The sequence below is a fragment of the Balearica regulorum genome, chromosome 4 (assembly GCF_011004875.1).
Source record: "Balearica regulorum gibbericeps isolate bBalReg1 chromosome 4, bBalReg1.pri, whole genome shotgun sequence".
NCBI lineage: Eukaryota > Metazoa > Chordata > Aves > Gruiformes > Gruidae > Balearica > Balearica regulorum.
This window is the reverse complement of record NC_046187.1, coordinates 44,830,619-44,844,007: the sequence shown is the minus strand read 5'-3', so window position 1 is coordinate 44,844,007 and position 13,389 is coordinate 44,830,619. Positions and strand designations below refer to the sequence as shown.

General features: G+C 36.9%; 1 long non-coding RNA gene across 1 annotated transcript in view; it reads right to left on the bottom strand.

The window, feature by feature from the left end:
• Nucleotides 1-309: 309 nt before the first annotated feature.
• The window catches only part of LOC142601558 (uncharacterized), a 354,848-nt gene continuing 341,768 nt past the window's right edge, over nt 310-13,389 (bottom strand). The window contains exon 4 of the long non-coding RNA XR_012835077.1: nt 310-354. This is a non-coding gene — a long non-coding RNA (uncharacterized LOC142601558). The remainder of the gene's footprint in view (nt 355-13,389) is intronic.

Below are 13,389 nucleotides of genomic sequence, written 5' to 3'. Positions count from 1 at the left end.
AGTAACTTCAATAATTTTTTTCATACACAGTTAATGGTATTCAATGAAACCACTGAGAATTATAGCCAAGTGAAATGGAGGCCTTTATTCCAATTTGTGGGTTTGTTTATTTTTTTTTGAAAGATAACTAAATATTCTAAACAAGAACTAACTGATGCACTGAGAACCTACTTGTAGCACTTCAGCATCAGCCATAGCTGGTAGTCATAATGGCTTTCCAGAACTCATTTAGAGTAAACAAAGACTTATAAAAAAAACCTTCTTCATTAAAAAAAGAAGCTGTAAGACATAAACACTTACTGATACTTCCTTGCTGTAGAATCTATGTTCTCAATGAAAGCATGAAGTTATTGCCTGTTAAGAAGTCAAAACAACATGAATGTTAATTTAATATAGACTAAACATTGAATTGCAACAGCTAATAAGAATCTTTTCATATCAGAAATAAGGTCTGTGTTTCTTTTTTTCTTCCCCTCATGAATTAAGAACCACAAATGCAAGACAAGTGGAAATTATGTCTTAATAGAGACACTGTCACAGAATGAGCTAAGAAATGATGCCTTGGGACCACAGGAAAAAAATTCAGAATGTGCACAAATAAAAGCCTAATGAAATGAAAAACAAGCTCCAACTCATTCTAGTACTCCCACAGTAGACAAATTATTACAATAAGGATACATTCTCTTATTACTGGCAAAGTAAAATCCTGAGATTAGGACCGGATAATAAAGATATACATTGGACATAACTCTGCTGACTTTTTAAAACATTGAAACCAAGGTGATGGTATCTCCAGTTTATCACTTATTCCATTAGATTTATCAAATTATCAGATCTGAGAAAAATCTGATCACATTGACAATACCAGTTCTCTTGTATCTAGAGCCTGCAATTACATAGCACAAAAATAGGTTCTCTTACATTATTATATTACAATTTTGACATAAAAAGGGGTATCACTACAGCAAAAAACCCCTGAGAAAACCAAAACAAAAAGCATTTTGTATCATTTGTTTATCTTACAGATAATCCTACTTGTATCTTCCTTTCCTTATATAGAAATACCAATTTCCAGTAACTCAAATAACAATTCATGTTGATTGCATTACACATTGACAAAGTCAAGCCTTTAAGATCCATGAAAGTAGTTAAGCCCACAGATAACTGTTCTAACACAGTAAGAATTCAGAGACACTTTATGTGACTCCTTACATGCTCCAGTAGTATGAAAAATCCATGTCCATGTGCCCTCAGCTATTGAGATCCCAAAATTATAGAAGCAATATAAAGTTGTCTTTCTGGACTAAAATGATCTTTCAAAGTAATTACACCCATTAAAACATCTTAGTTTCAAGTATTGTGCCATTTTCCCCCCTCAACATACAAGTTTAGGATCATTTAAGTAGAATTATGTTTTATTTTAAACATTTGCAGTTTTATCAAGAACATAATTGAAATAGAACTCCAGATTTCATCTGGCCTCCAGATCAAAAAGGGGAAAAAAGTAAATTATACCAGGAGAGCTTTGAATAAAAGCCTGCAACTGAATTAGACCAGCAAAATTTTGGGCAAGTGTCAGACTAATTGCATGATAAGCAGTAATAAATGAAAGACATAAATTGCTCAGCAATAAAGCAATGAAATTAAACTCTTCATTTTCCTTTAACATATTTTCCACTAAAAGAAAACCTAGAAACAGCTTCCAAGGTGAAAGCCCATTTTGCCCATTTCAAATGCTAGGACTATTGGGAATTAGTCTTCTAAAGCACAGAAGTGAAATAATATTTTATTTTTTGTACACATTGAAAAACACATAATATGTGATAACTCACATATCTTACACAGTGTTTTTCCACTATTACTGAGTAATATTAATTCAGATCATGCAACCTCAATAAATTAAAGATCACTGTTTCCAGATTTGCTAGGTCATTAAACTAGGAGATTATTTTGGTACAGGTTGAGACGACTGAATGCAAGATAAACAGTCTCTGTCTCTCAAAGTTTAGTGTCCTTTTTTTTTTAATATTCTCATTTAACAGAGTTAAATGCCTATCAATGAGAAGGTTAAGAGAAAAATAATAGTGACATCAGAAGAGATGGCTCTATAATCTTGTTAATACGCATAAAGGATTAATATCTAGAAATAGAAGTTAAATAAAGGTTAAAAACTGTATCCAACAGAATAGGATTAATAACTACTGGGATGATTAATCAAGATATTGAGAAGATTCACCATCCATCTGGAGTTTACATCAAGATGAGATCTCTTCTCAGATATAAGCTTCAATTCAGTCTCAGTGCTAAGACTTCACATGGGAGCTACTCAAGGTACTCTCTTGCAATAATCACATGGGCCATTTTGTCATTGCTTCACACACCTCTGTCAGATAATGACAAGTGCCACCACACAACACTTGTGTTTAGAGCTGTAAAAATACCCCCCCAAGCCCCACAGCTGTTCCCCTGCAATTCATCAGTGTTTAAACTTAATAGTACTAGCACATTTCCAATTTGCCTGCCTTCACCTCTCAAACCCTTTGCTTAAGCAGAAAGCACATTTCAACTCTTCCGCTTTAGTTTCTGTAAGATATGGAAGTTCTGTTTTGCTCCGTGGCTGTCAAAGGCCATTTCTGTGCCACAAGTATGTAAAACAGAGCCATCAACTGTTCTGAGACCATATCTGGACTCCTATTTTTCCCCTCACACCAAAAATTTGAGTTCTGCACTGAGGGCAGTATTAAATGAACCAGTGCACATTTTTAAGACACTTAACATTATCAAGCAGAGGCGCAAATTCTTATCTTACACAAAGGTGAATGAAATAACTATTTGGCAACCAGAGGAACAAATACTAAGCTCAGCTACAATAAAATATAGTAAACATAAGGATCTGTACATAGATTATGGAATCACAGGTAAAATTAAGTTTTTACATTATGTATGGACAATTAAGAAATATCTGAGGTTAAAAATACCTAGATCACTCCTGTAAGCTAAATTTTCTAAGCTGTTGTGTTTAAAAGACAGGTGGATCATAAGGCTGTAAAGTTTTTTTTTTTACCCCGCAGTAATTGTTAGTTCTGCACAACGTTGACTGTAAATATTATATTTTTCTTTTCCCCTTTTTAAAAAAAAAATTGAATGGCAAACTCATCAAAAGTTTGTTGCTAGGCCGAGGATATCTGATCGAAATCTGTTGAAGTAGAAATACTCTATTTACTTCACTGTCTGAATTATTTTCTATAAGTTTTATAGATCTTTCTGTTTAAAGAGAAAAGATAGTTATCAACACATTTGTTCCTTGGGTGTTTTCTTTCTTTTTTTTTGTTTTATTAAATAAGCAAGTGTGGGTAGGTGTTTTTCTTTTTGGTCAGGTGAAAGGCAAGATAAAAGTATAATAAAAAATGTATATACAATTGAGATGTAGGCAAGATTTAACAAAGCAAAATATTTAGCTTCGGAGCTAGAATTTGTTCTTTTTATACCACATCAAAACCTATATTGTACACATCTTACAGTGCAACAAATCTGTATATTTGATCACTGTAACTTGCTAGCACCCATAAAAATGACAAAACAAAAAAAAATAATGGTGAAGTACACATGGAGTGGCATGCATTTTCTCCAAAAACTGAAAATAAACAAAGCAAACCAAAACACTTCAAGTTAGAGGCTGAACTGGAAGAATTTACTCCGACATTTACATTCCATACCCTCCAAAATAATTGCTTTTCACAACTAATCACAACAGAATCTGTGCAACAGAAAACTGTGCAAATATTGAAAGTCTGACTGCTTTGAAGAAAGAAGTTAGCACGTATTCCAAAGCAATTAATTATCACCTTTTCTACTTAGTAATGAGCTACATTTATTCTTTTTGAACCTTCGTATCAGAAATTGCTCGTGTACACCTTAATGTGGAATGCAAAGTGCAATGTAAGACTTGCAACTTGCTGGGAGAGCTGCAGCAAGGAGCTATTTACTGGCAAGCCTAGTAGAGCTGATGGCCTTGCTCTAACAGAGACATGCACATTTCTCAGAGACTAAAGTGTTTATTTTAATTAAATGGCCAGACACCATCAGAAGGAGACACCTTAAACTGAACGACTAGAACCATTTGTGTGATTCAGACAGACTGAAGAGGAAAACTGGCTCAAACCCTTGACTGCCCCTTGCCCAAAAGGGAAAGCAGACACCTGAGATGAAAGGGGAGACTTACGGAACTTAAGCCTGACTATATCAGGTACGTTTCTTGACCTAAGCTTTCTAACTAGCTTGTCTATTTGGACTCTTATTAAAAAGTACTCTCCTTTTATGTTAACATGTCTTGAGTTAAACTATTCCCACAAGAATCAGGTTAACAGCAAGACTTTGCTCACCGAGGGCAGCCACGAGCCTGCAGATTATGGCGAGCAAGCACATTGAGAAGTGTCCTGTGAGGCACAACTTCCACTTTAGCTCTAACATATTAGTGCTACACAGGCCCTGTTTCAGCTTCGCGCCCCAGGCAAAGGGCTGGCATTAGCAAAACTGGAGCAGTAAGAAGCATCTGCCAGCAACTGGTAACCACAGAAGGCTGAGAGGGCTTACGATACCAAGGGGCACACAGCATGCTGTTCTGATAGACTAGAAACACATTAAAGATGTGCTTTAAAAAAGTTAACCACAGAATAATCAATTCCTTTCCTCTTTGCTGCTGCTGGCTGGAGCTTACAGCAGGTGCCTTGCTTGGTTGCTGGCCAAAAGGTATCAAGTTATTTAACGTATGTCCAATCTTGAACTTGTGGATACAAAAACTTACACACAAATTTATGCAGAATAAGCATAAGTACATTCATATAACTTCAAAGTTGTTAATCAATGGTTTATTAAGTCCCTTAATAAAAACTTAAGAGTTATTTAATACTTTTGGGAGATCCCTTTCATGACAACTGTATGAACACACTTAAGAACAAGAGCAGAAAAAAATACTGCTTTAAGGATCAATTCAAGGAGGAACTAAATCTAAAAAGCAGTAATAAAAAAGCACACAGGAGTCAGCAAAAGATTTCTACAGAAATCAGTTTTTCATATGGTGAATCATAAAGAGATCAAACTTTTTTTTTACTATGCACAGGCAATTTATCACATTTATATGAGCAAAAGTATGTCCCTACATAATAGGACACTGAAAGGAAAACTTCACTATTTCTGACTCAATACAGGCCCCACTTGTGCTTTACTCCTTTTACATCTACTCATTTAATAAAATCCCTCAGTCATAGTTATTTCATTCACAGAAGCTCAAACACAGGGACAGTAAAAGCTGAACTGACTGGGTAAAATTTCATGTGCATTTTTGAAATTATGCCCATTGGTCAATGGAAGCAACTAAATATGGATAAACAAAACCAAGAAAATACGTCAGATAATGTTTGGCTTCCAAAATTTTATTTATTTAGAAAATGGTTTGGAACCACAAGCATGTACTCAATACACAAGAGTATTGCAGAGAAACAAGTCTCCTGAAGGTTGCCCACTCCAAAGATACATTAGCACAGAAGTTTCACTATAGATCTGCATCTGACCTAAAAAATCCTACACTTCAGGGCCAAGGCTTATATTACTGCATTCCCACCACATCAGTAAGGCAGATGTATTATTATTATGCACTATAATCATACTGTGCTATACTGCACAGAATCAACAAGGGGCAGGAAGTCAGGCCACCACTGGCTCACATGTCCGCACTGCTTTCCACTGAATGGTGTCAACATAGCCTTACCCTGTGCTGGGGTTTTTTTGTTTTGTTTTTTAGAACCTGGTACAACAGCATCTGAAACCCACCTGTACCAATAAATATACTATAGCCACAGCACATTGGTCCCCCCCATTATCCCGTCCCCCCCACCATATCTGCTACTGAGATTACATGACCTACAGTCAGGACCAGCTTATTATTTTCCCAGGTTTTCACATTTCCACCAGTACTCCTTTCCCAGAGGGAGAGAAAGAATCTTCAGAGGCCAGCAAGACTTCAAGGATTGTAAAAGAAAAGAACTTGTTCAGTTCTAAAGTAAGCAGCCATTAAGTGTAATAGATGTGTTAAAAAACCCCACCACTACTTTAAAGTATTGATGATTAAATAAATAATACTTCTAGAAAAAAGTGTCTACCATATAGGTCAGAGATCTATAGTGTGTCATTTAAAATAGGGTTACAAGAAGCAGTGTTATGGTTAGCGATAATTAGCAGGAAATGGGAGTGAGAAGAAAGAAGTTCATCTTTTAAAAGCATCAAAAAAAGAGTATATAAAGAAATTTCTTTCACTTCTCATGCGTCTGACATTTCTGAAAGTGTCCCTATGCCTTTGGAAAGTTGATTTTTTAATTTTTTATTTTTATTTTTAAAGAGAGTCTGAAACAAGCTTTCTTATAAAGGAGGACTAATTGGAGTGATCCAGCTTTCTATGGTTGCCAGCAGTTTTTAATAACTTCTAAAATCATAGACATAACAGTGAATTGATATTTACTCTAATTTTGTCACTGAAGGTGCCTTTTAAAAAATCCTATTTACAGTTAGCTTTCTAATTCACACTCTCTTAGGCATTTCCCATATTTCACTTCCCTCCCACCAGACAAACATTTGTTGGCCAAGCAGCTTTCACCAGACTGAGGCATCAGTTTATTCTGCAGTTTCCATATGGACACCTGCAGTTAGGAATTGTGGCCACCAAAAATCACTTAAGGTTAAAAATACTAGCTTCTTGCAAGCTTTTACACAGATGTCTTCACTTTGGCTTGACTATGCTGTGAACCAGCCTATCTTTAACATTTCAGCCATAAGTGATTTACAAGTGAGTCACAGGAGAAAAACATGGTTTCATAATTTGTTTCAGCAAGTACAACTGGTTTGCTGATAATTAGAGGAAAGACCTTTAGAAGGGAACTGGCAAAGTATTCAGTTCTTTTTCTTCTTACCTTAACAAACTCTCCTTGACAGACATGCAATGAGAACAGAATGAGATAAGACAACAAGATGAGATGTGGGAAAACAGGACAAGAAAGTGACAAAGAGGGAATGGGAAATAGAGTTGGAAGCAAAAATGTAAGAGAATGTGCTCAAGGAGGAAAACATGAAAAAAGTATGAAAGTTAAAAAATACAGGGGGAAGAAAGAGTTAAACCAACAGGATCAAAAGGGATTAGACTGCAGCTGGAGAGAATGACAAATGTGACAGGGCACAGCGTAATGCAGCTCAAGAATAAAAGAAGACATGCTAGAAATAGCACTTGAAGCAGCAAGCAATAGCAGCAAGGCTCCTCACACTTCATCTGCTTGTTAAGGCTCAGAGCTCACTACACCAGGAGAAGGGAACTGCTCCACAGAGCTGCCCGGCCTGGGAAGGACTCCTGTAACATCACAGCGTGATTTATTAATTTAAGAATACCACACAGAGTAGCTCAGCACAAGTTGCAGAAACATGGCCTCTAACCTTTAGGTCCCATAAGTGACCCAGCAGCACATCTACCTCTAGTAGTTCTTGTTTAGAGTTACCTCGCTATTCCCAAGACATTTGTTAGTTTACCAGAACAGGCTTGCAAACAGTTACTAGACTATGGAAGAAAGCAGGACAACTTCACAGCACCTTCATGCCCACACTGACTTGCCTTCTTTGCCATGCCCCACTTGCAGTGTAAATCTCCATCACCTGCTTCACACTGAGGACAGCCAAGAAGCTGTTAGGACTACTCCTGTTCCGAGCCATTTGTACTTGGTGTGCTTCACTTGCCAGCACGCTCCTCTTTCTACAGCGATCTCCTACAATTGTGATAGGCAATGTCTATCCCACTGGCAGGACTAGTAGGGAGACACAGGGTAAAATGAGGGTACAAACCTTCCTCTAGGATTCTCCAGGATTTGTATACTAAAGTTTTAAAAAAAAAAAGAGATGGGATCACTTACTTCACTCCAGCTAACTCATCATAGCATCAGCTCCTTGTTTTCATGCAGACTATAAGACTGCTTTCAAGCAATCAGGTTTATCACCCAGGCCCAGACCTACCTAGTTCCAGAATCAGCCAGGCTCTCTCCAGTCTTCTGCCCCACACATTGAAAGTCTTCTGCTGCTGGCATGCCATCTTCTGCTCGGCCACAAGGCACAACAGCCCTGGTGCTTTTTGCTGACTGTACAGGAGGAACATCTAGGCTCACTGAGGTTTTTCACTCAAGTCACAAATACCTACTCTTACAGCTAGCAGACTACAGCATTATCTACATCTTTCTTCCAATGCTTTTCCCGAATTTCTCTCTTTTTTCTTCTCTGCTACTTCAACTTCTTCTCCATTTTGCAGCCATCTCCACAAATCATCAACAATCTGCAACTATGCCATCTGTTTTCCTAGAGAAGGCTAATACTTCGCTTCATTTGCTTTCAGAACATAACAGATCTCACTTAAAAAACCCCAAACTTCTCAGAATAATTCAAACAAACTTATTCCTCCAACTAACAAAGGCAACAAACCCTCCAAGCGCTGTGTGTTCCTAAGGCCCCAGCAATGCCCCAAGGTGTGCTGGGAAGTGGTCTTCCCAGGTGTGCTCCATCAGCCTGCACAGGCATCACCTGCTCCCACTTCTTTGCCTTTCCTTCCTGCTCTTTCCCTGCTCCAAAATTCCTGGCTTGCCCCATAATGCAATGCACCTGCCCAACCCAGCCTCCCCTTTGCTGAAACGCCACACCACCTGCTTAGCTGCGATGCTTTTGAGACTTTACTGGCACGAAAAAACCCACCCTGCAAATAAGTGAAAACAAGACGTTATGCTAGATTGGCTTTGCAAGGCCTTAGAATAGAAAATAGGTTGTTACTGGTATAGTAAGTATTTTACTATTGTGAGCCTGTTTTCTGTAGCAGTATAATAGTTTTCCTAACCTACTGGGAAAGGTACTCTTAGAGGGATCAGCTGCGCAGTGTAGCCAGCAGAAGCAGTTGCAGAGACTGCTTCTGCAGTTACCAGGATGTTATTAGACAATGTTTTTCACTCTGATGTACTGCTGACTGTTAATCTTGAACAATGATCCGGAACATCCTTTTTGCCTAAACTTCTGCTTTTTTCTCCTTTTTTTTCTTCTCACATCTTCTTATATCTTTTTGGTACTTTTCTAAATTCTCTTTTCATCATGCTTTTTCTAGGTTTTTTTTCTGTATGTATTACTTAACCTAAAACTATTTGTAACATAAGGAACCAAAATTACAGTATATTCAAATCATCACTCTATTCATTATTCTTTTAGTTTTAGCAACCCTTTTTTCACCTAAGTATTTACACTGTCAAGCTCTTAGTATCTTGTTATATAGCAGACTGGAGCCCTGATCTTCACTGGAGTGCAATAGCAGCAGAATTATAACAATAAATAGTTATGTGCTATCTCTTTTCCGCAGTTATTTAACACAATTATTACCAGAGTAATACCATTACATGTCTATCTCCAGATGCTTTTCTGAGAAAATGGAAACAATAACGTGAAGCATGGCTTACCATTAAACAAAGTGAAAATATGTTGTTGGGAAAGGATTACAGTAAGGACGGGGAAAGTTGCACGACAACTTATCTCATACGTTAAAAAGATAATTTCTTTTACTTTGGATGTAGGAAGGTTGTGGTTTCAGACAATTGCTGGAGTTATCACTTGGGGAATTAGGAGAACCTCAATGCATGGAAGGAAGTGCATTCAGTAATGTGGAAAGCTGGTTATGATGTAAGTTTTGAGTTGTTTTACATCATTATTCATGGATGGAAACTCTCTCCAAGAATACATATTTGTTTATGTAAAAATACTGTATTCTTGTAAATTAAAGGAACTGAGTTCTATTAATATTTTACCAAAATATGGTTTTAACTACCATTTTTAATTGTTAGGGGAAAAAAACAACAACAACAAAAAATGCTGAGGCTTTGCTTCCTGACAATGTCACACATGCAACTGTGTCCAATTTTCCTTTTCGTGAAGTATTCAGAGAAAGTGGATTCCTACTTTTTCCTCTTTCAGAGCTCCAAAGTAAAATGAAAAATATTTTGTACAAATTGCTTGGGTTCAGAATTTATTCAAGTTTTAATCTTGATGAAAAGAACTATAATTGCAAGTGTCAGTATGATACAAAAATCAGTTCACACGGTTTTACATTTTGTAAAGTAGTTGTCTTACTGATCAAACAGTTCTGACTATTCATGGGAAACTTTTTATCTTTGTAGGTAATAGTGATAGCAAGGGTAGACATTCATAAAATATATGCCAAAAATATTTAAGCTGAACAGGAAAATGTATTTGAACAGAAAATAATGAGGAAAGGACAATTCTAAGTATCTCTAGATACACGATGCTTACACATGTAACTGCTACCAGTTCTGCTTTTCCCTCATTTTGTGACCTCAGCTTCTGTATCTGCACACTGGCGTTGACACACTACTAGACAGAGGTTTAAATTGGTTATCACATAATCTACGCTTATTCCTTTGATCATGTCCAGGTCTGCTTACTTGACTACATTATGCATTTCCTAGGAAATTAATCTTACCTAACATAGTATTCCATTACACTCAGAAAATTCAACTTAGGTTGCTCTTCCAAGCAGATTTAATCAAAAAAAGTCTCTGCGTATGTTTTCTAAAGTGGTTTATATGAACATTTCTTAATATCAGTTCCAGTAAGTGTTCACTTTTTGTTATATATATATATATTTATATATATATACACACAAGACTCAGTGCCAGGTCCTGCACTTGGGTCACAACAACCCCATGCAACGCTACAGGCTTGGGGAAGAGTGGCTGGAAAGCTGCCCAGCAGAAAAGGACCTGGGGTGTTGGTCGACAGCCGGCTGAATATGAGCCAGCAGTGTGCTTGCCCAGGTGGCCAAGAAGGCCAACAGCATCCTGGCTTGTATGAGAAATAGTGTGGCCAGCAGGACTAGGGAAGTGATCGTCCCCCTGTACTCGGCACTGGTGAGGCCGCACCTCAAGTACTGTGTTCAGTTTTGGGCCTGTCACTACAAGAAGGACATTGAGGTGCTGGAGCGTGTCCAGAGAAGGTCAACAAAGCTGGTGAAGGGTCTAGAGCACAAGTCTTACGAGGAGTCACTGGGGGAACTGGGGTTTGGCTGGAGAAAAGGAGGCTGAGGGGAGACCTTATCGCTCTCTACAACAATTTGAAAGGAAGTTGTAGCAATGTGGGTGTCAGTCTCTTCTCCCAAGTAACAAGTGACAGCAGAAGAGGAAATGGCCTCAAGTTGTGCCAGGGGAGGTTTAGATTAGATGTTAGGAAGAACTTCACTGAAAGGATTGTCAAGCACTGGAACAGGCTGCCCAGGGAAGTGGTTGAGTCACCATCGCTGGAGGTATTTAGAAGATGTGTAGATGTGGTGCTTAGGGACAGGGTTTAGTAGTGGACTTGGCAGTGCTAGGTTAATGGTTGGGCTTGATGATCTTAAAGGTCTTTTCCAACCAAAGAGATTGTATGATTCTATGATATAAGATGCCGTATTTCATCTTACATATTCTGACCATCGGTAGTGAAGAAGGGTCAGGCCTACAGCATTTATGTTTTTGCAGATCTGTAGTGTTTCCTAGGATTTTTCTAGTTTCTATATACTACTCCCAAAAGACCTATTTCGAAACCTCTATGGTTGTACAAATTGTATTAATTTACCTTTGAAAATTAAACGCCACTAGTAAAATGGTTCAAAGACATTTACATTCAATAGAGGATACTGAAGATTATTTTTTAATGCTTGAGATAAGATTAGTGATTGCAACAATAGTAGCATAACTTCCTACATCTATCACAAAAATCTCTCTTTACAATGAATGTCAGTGACAATGGATAAAAGTTTACAGACTGAATAAGTATTACCACTGAGCTGTTAATACACATTCAGAGATGTGCTACTCTTAATATTTTCTGCAATTGAAAAGAGTTTTTAAAATGGCTTAATTGTCTATCACAGCCATTAATACCCACTACGCAATCATATTCTGATCAGAAATGAAATACTACTAGTTGAAGGCTTTGTATATAGAGAAAAATGAAGAATCAATTCCAGGGACTGTGCTGTTATTATATGGAAATATTCTCTATTTGCATTCTTACCAACTTCTCACCCATATCATAAAAATAATAATTTTGCTTTTAAAACCCAGTATGTAGTTTCTGTATTAGAGACAGAACTGAAAAGAGAGAAAACGGAAAAAATACTTAAGTGAACAATTCATGAAGTGATCATTGCAATGAGAAAATTTCAAGACACTGTGCACAGTTTTAGTAAATAAAAATATGCCAAAGGTGTTAGTTCTAACACCTGAACTTTAGGAAAGTACTTCGCAATTTTTGCCCATTTAACATGATTTGAAATTATATTGTATGCTTTGGAGGTAATTAGTGAAGTAAGTAATGCAAAGGTCATTTTATTAACTGCTGTATTTGCATTTATTCAAAATGTAAATAATTCTTTTTAAATTCTGCAAATTAAAACTGCCTTTGACAAAGTTATATAAGCTTTTCTGCAAAAATGTCTTTTTTTCAAACTCAGAAGAATAATTTGTATATTAAAATAAGAATTCCTTTTGCGCTCTCAATTTTTTCCCCTCATATTTGTCCTTCAGTAATTTCTACAGAAATACTAGCAAATCTTGGAAGAAAAGAATGAATGAATATTGCCTCAGTCTTTTATGAGAAAAAAATCTGGTGTATTAATTTTGAAAAGTATTATTTTGTATAAGACATTTTTTAAACAATACTTGATACAGTCTCTGTCTTTTGGTGTAAGGTGTTCAGGGTAATGCTGGCTGAGCATTCCCTTGCATGAATTCCTCCTCTAAACCAGATGGCACTATTTTACTTCACACTCATAACCTTTTGAATTAGGCAGCTTTGTTCAAGGCACTCTATTTATCATACTCAGAAGGTATGAAAAGCTAGATCAAATGCATTCTATGTCTTTATTTTTAAATAGCTTAATTATTAACTTGAAAGGAACTTTTATGTTCAAAGACTCTGGAAGTTTGTAAGGAGCCTTTCTAGTGAACATCAGCTTCTTAAAAACAGAGGTCATGTCTGGAGAGTCATTCAATTTGCATATCTAATCCTGGACTCAGGCACAACACGTTGACTAACTGCTGCCACATCAGTAGGTTAGTAGGTACCTGACCCATTAGTATTGTCAAAGAACAGAAAGGATTCTGATAAGCTAAAAAAAAAAAAAAAATAAACAAATAAAAATGTTCCTTTGCTCATCATGTGGACTGAGATGCCCAAGCTCAGAAGCATGAATTTATACCAAGATTTAGCAGCAGTGGATTTATTTGGTGAAAGGCAGGTTAAGGCTGTTTTTTACTGTATTCTATCTGAAACATA